Genomic DNA, 6,000 nt, shown 5'->3' on the forward strand with positions numbered 1-6,000 from the left:
TGGACATGAAAGAAAAGTGAAGTCAAGATCTATTGCAAAGTGTAATTCGTATGAGTATTGGGGTTATGAGAGTGCTTTGTTTGCAGTGAAAATTGAGAAATTCCTAAATTAAGCTAGGGAAACTTGGAAGAAGATGAGATACTTAGGAAGAAGATGGTAAGCAAAGGTTGATTGTATCAACCGAGAAGTGATGAAAATTATTCAGATAAAAAAGTCTTATAAGAGAAATAAAGTAGGAGAATACTATTTCTCTGAAAGATTGAGGCTTAAAAATTATACTTTATTTTTCATTTTCTTTTTAAAAATAAAACAAAACTTCAAAATCCTCATAAACAATGATATTATATTAATGAATCAGTATTGGTTACTTTGTAAGATTATATTATTAATAAATGTATGTTTCTGAAACAAGGAAATGTTTAGGTAATAATACGCATGGAAATAAGATCATATTTTAAATATCAACTAATCCTTGATATATTTTGCATAAACCTATTTTAAAGCATTCAGACAGAAACATTACTCTTTTTTTTTTTTTTTTTTTTTTTTTTTTTTTGTGGTATGCGGGCCAGGCGGACGCGCAACCACTGCGCCACCAGGGAGGCCCACATTACTCTTTTTTGAAAGTGACCATTGCATTTTCAGTCAATAGGGCTAGCATATTTTAGTATTGTAAAAAATATAACTTTCTTTTATATACTTTCTTCAATAAACAACATATATTCTTTATAAATTTATCTTTTTAATCACCTTTGCTTCAACTGGAAAGAAGACTAATTCTCTTACTAATATCTTTAAGCTTTTTAGCTTTGTTCACTGATTTATTTTATTTTATTTTATTTTTTTTTGCGGTACACGGGCCTCTTACTGTTATGGCCTCTCCCGTTGCGGAGCACAGGCTCCAGACGCGCAGGCTCAGCGGCCGAGGCTCACAGGCATAGCGGCTCTGCGGCATGTGGGATCTCCCCGGACCGGGGCATGAACCCGTGTCCCCTGCATGGGCAGGCGGACTGTCAACCACTGCGCCACCAGGGAAGCCCTGATTAATTTTAAAAAGCAGTCAATGCAGTAAATTTTTTTTGTTTGTTTTTTGGCTACGCTGGGTCTTTGTTGCTGCGCGTGGACTTTCTCTAGTTGCGGCGAGTGTGGGCTACTCTTCGTTGTGGTGCACGGGCTTCTCACTGCAGTAGCTTCTCGTTGTGGAGCACGGGCTCTAGGCGCACAGGCTTCAGTAGTTGCAGCACACGGGCACAGTAGTTGTGGCTCGTGGGTTCTAGAGTGCAGGCTCAGTAGTTGCGGCGCAGGGGCCTAGTTGCTCCACGGCACGTGGGATCCTCCCGGACCAGGGCTCCAACCCGTGTCCCACGCAATGGCAGGCGGACTCCCAACAACTGCACCACCAGGGAAGCCCATCGCAGTATTTTTGCATTTGTGATACGTGGATAATAATAGCTATCTTTAATAAATAACTTATTTTCCAAAGCATGTAGCACAATGACTAGCATTCAATATTTGCCAAACTATTAAATCCTATAAACCTGATATTTTAACATTTTTAGCTCTATTTCTCAGAATCGTATGGAATATGCCTGATCTCTTTTCCATACGCTAAACATTCTCCCCTGCCAGCCTAAACATTGTTCATTCTTTCAATTGTTCCTCATTTATCACGGATTAGTAGTAGATTGAAACATGAAATTTATTTACTCATTAGCAAAAAACAATAACAAGTAACAGCAGAGGAGAGAGAGCTTACATTTTGATTAGAAGTGAGCTAAAAATGTAGAAGGGAAGGCAAGATGAAGCTGTTGCAGATGAATTAGCAAAGAGTTTGAAAAGTTTTCACTACAAAGCAGAGTGGATGGCAATTTGAAGAAAAAAGAAACTTAGAACATTGGTTTCTATGTTGCAAGTAAGGGACCTAAATCTAATATGTCCGATTACACAGTAAATCATTGGTTGTCTCTTAAATTCAGTATCTCCTCTAATTTCAGGGAATTATAGGAAACACATTAGGATACTTGACAGGTAACTTATCTGTAAAACAGTCTCCATCTTCCCCCTTTCCATTTTGTGTAAGTACCTTGGGGCCTGTCTGCCCGGTCCACTGCAGAATGAACATTTGAGGAAAGAGGATTGAGGTTTTGCTGTCTTACGTTCCCCAACCTCTCATAATGACTCAACAAAAACGTTGAATGAGTTAATAAACAAAGAGAAAAATAGTTAAAGATATAGAGGACATTTCTAACACAGATGCCTTAAAATTATTATTATTATTATTATTTTTTTTTGTGGTATGCAGGCCTCCCTCTGTTGTGGCCTCTCCCACCGCGGAGCACAGGCTCCGGACGCGCAGGCTCAGCGGCCATGGCTCACGGGCCCAGCCGCTCCGCGGCACGTGGGATCCTCCCAGACCGGGGTGCAAACCCGGTTCCCGTGCATCGGCAGGTGGACGCGCAACCACCGCGCCACCAGGGAAGCCCCCTTAAAATTATTAAAGGTAGTTTTCCTCTCAGAGGAGTTCTCCCTACTTTTTCAATAAAAACTATTAACATATTCTATATTACTGCTTAACTAAATCATCCCCAGGTATTTTGTTTTATTTTATGTCTCTGTTAAAAAACAGTCAGCCCTTTCTTTCTCTGAATTCAAAAACAAATAATTCAGCCTTTTTGTAATATTAGTTTAACAGTCTCAAACAATTTCATTATTTTTCTTCTTAATCTCTTCTGTACAATTTTAGTCTCATTATTCTTTCACTGATAGTTTCTAGCTGAGCGGCTTATACATTCCCACACCTTCCCTCACCACCAACACACAGGAGTTAGCAAAAAGGAAAATCAATAGTTTAGGTGAGTACTAACCATGTATATGTTTTATCAATACATAAATATTGCTTTGCTCTATTATCCCTCATTGAAGACTTTCACAAGTTTATTGAGTGGGAAAGCTAGGTCTGGAAAGAAATAGAAAGTGTAGATCAGGAAGATAAATGAGATACATAGCTTTAAAGGAGATTAAGAGGAATAATGGCAAGTCACTATATAGGATTTTATGAGAGAGGATACAGGAGAAGAAGAATTAAATAAAAAGCTATAAAAATACAAAAAAGAGAGAGATAAATAATTAAAATCAACTGCTTACATTACATCATTTTAGACTCTTAAAAAGTCAAATTCCCATACACCTCCCAAACTGACCAAGGTGTAAACCATGTCTCTGCTTCTTCATCACTTTCTGAATAGTGTAAACTATTCTTGACATCATGAAACTTGCAAGAAAAGTCAAGAATAGTATGGATACATTTACTGAGAGAAGAGTAGTTTTAAAGACTGAAGTGTATCTTTCATAAAACATTCCAACAAGGTACTGAACTAGGAGTTACATAGTTTTACTTTAATCCAAGCTTTGGGGAGCTATCTGATTTGAAGTAAGCGATCTAACATCTCTGATTTGATGTTCTCATTGTATTATAAAGTTGGTTGAATGATTAAAGGTCTGCCATTGTTTCCTTGTCCTCAACTTTTTATTTGGAGGAAATCATATGTGAGGATAGGAGAAAAATATCTAATATAGATTTTTTTTAATGAAAGCATCATTTTCTGTGTCTACCTAAAGAGGAAGTGAGGGCCTACCTATTCAGCTCTCTGTCCCCGGAGAGAATTCACAGAACGCACTCCATAATGCTAGTGGGGACACTAGGTAATCTCCAACTCTAAAACTGAGTGACCTAAAATTGCTTTTCTGTAATTACATGAATCATTCTAACTCACTATGAATGCATTTTAAAAAAAAATTATAGTAAGATGGGTGAAATTATTTGAAAACAATTATTAATTTTTGCCTACCTAATCTCAGTGTGTTCGACTAGTCATGTTTTAACAAATGAATGGCTTAATATAAATCTCATATATTTAAAGTATATAATATAACGATTATTCTCATCAGGCAAATTTGGAATATTTCTTAGCATTCATACTAACAAGGCATTTTTACTGGCTTTCATTACATAATATTAATTTTGTTTATAAAATTAGAGATTCTCTACAATGTGATGTTGAGCCCTTATGAGATATTTCTTGTACTCATCATTTGGTTTTTAATTATTTTACAGATTTGCTAGACACACACATCCATTTCTAAATTTCTTTATCTCCCCATTTTGTTAGCTATCTAATCACTAATTTACAAAAGAAAAAAAATAAGTTCTTTGGCATCTTAAAAAAATAAAACTCTGTGGTATAAAATTCAACCTTGAAATACATTTATTTTTTTCCAGTGAACAGTTGCTCACAATCCTCAAATATTATGCTATTCTTATCCATTAGTCTCAAAAATATCTCAACCAAGGACATACTTCAAGGGAGTTCTCACCTTTCAGTAATGCAGAGTTCAGGTTATTAGTTTAATGGCACCGTAAATACACCAGATTACAAAGAAAATAATTTTTAAAAAAACTTGTGGCATTCATGTGGCCATCTCATGAATTTACAATGTGTCAGAATATATGCTAATTATTAAAATAAGCTACTATTCCAGTGCATTGAGAACACTTATCTGAACAGAAGAAGAAAAAAAAAAGAAAAATGTGTCCTTGCTAGAGAACTCTATGAGAATGAATAAACTTAGTATATAATGTATGTATCCCAGGAAACCACTGCATAGTCAGATTTAACCAAACAACAACAGAAAGCTATACACATTAAAAAGTTAATATTTATTATAAAAATAGTACAAAATATTTTATAAATGTATAAAAGTATTTTCATGAAATTAAATGTAAACTATAATAATTTTATTTTATCTAAGATTTATTCAGTTCCTTGTTCAAAAACTTATTACTGAGGCTCCTGTGTCTTCCAGATACTTTACTAGGATGTAGAAAAGAGAAGAAAAACATGGTTCTTACATTCAAGATATAATAGTGTCATCATAAGATAGACATATAAGAAAAAATAAGCACTGCACTGTAAAAGGCTTTAATTGATATATGCACAAGAAATTACATATATCCAGTGATTGGCCAGGTTGACAAAGCAGAAGGAAAAGCATTTGTAATGGTATGAAGTAACTGAATTAGCTCAGGGCTATTTACCCAAAATGTATATATGTTTTTGTGTGTGTGTGTGTGTGTGTGTGTGTGCGCAAATGTGTAAGATGTGGAAGGAAGAGAAAATAAAATCTCAGGCTGAATTGATAGGCAAGTAAAGATAACAAAGTGTTTCATGTACGACGATAATGAATTTAGAAACCATCCTATAAAAATCTAGAAAGCTATCAGATACTTGAGATCACAAGATCAGCATGTTCAGATTTGTATTCCAAATAGATATCTTCAGCAGCAACCTGAGGTTGTATTTTAGGCTAACAGGCTTTGAATAAGGAGGGTGAAATGACATGGAGATGATTGATGTAGACAGAAAGAAAAATGCTTAGACAATATCAACAGTGGTCTTGATTAAGAGCACCAACCCGAAATAAGGCACAGATAACAAAAAATAGTGATTGGTCTGGGGAATGAGAGAGAGAACATCTTCAATATGTCACCAGCTCCTGACTAAGGTCAAGAATAGATACAGAGTCCATTCACTAAGTTTGGGTATACAAAAAAAACAAGTAATTTATTTGCAGAACAGCTGACTTTGTGAGGTGTAGGTCACACCACTAAAAATATCCAGAAACAGTTGCATTTGTATACATGCCCAGGGGTTGAAGAGCATTCTGGAATAGAAATATAGATTTTTTTTTGATATAGATGTATTTATAGATTTAGAAAATAGATGGGAATTAAACTCATTTACACAGATGAAATTTTCCAGGGAAAGTGTTTAGAAAATAGAGTATGGTCTACCAAGGAAAGCCAACATTTAGGGGTTGAGAGAAGGAAGAGAAAACCACAAGACATCCTGAGAATAACCAGTCTTAAAATTGGAAATAATCCAGGGAAGAGTGGGGCTGTGGAAGAAAATACAGGAAGGAGATATTTTTGAAATGCAGCAG

The sequence above is a fragment of the Physeter macrocephalus genome, chromosome 4 (genome assembly GCF_002837175.3).
Source record: "Physeter macrocephalus isolate SW-GA chromosome 4, ASM283717v5, whole genome shotgun sequence".
Lineage (NCBI taxonomy): Eukaryota > Metazoa > Chordata > Mammalia > Artiodactyla > Physeteridae > Physeter > Physeter macrocephalus.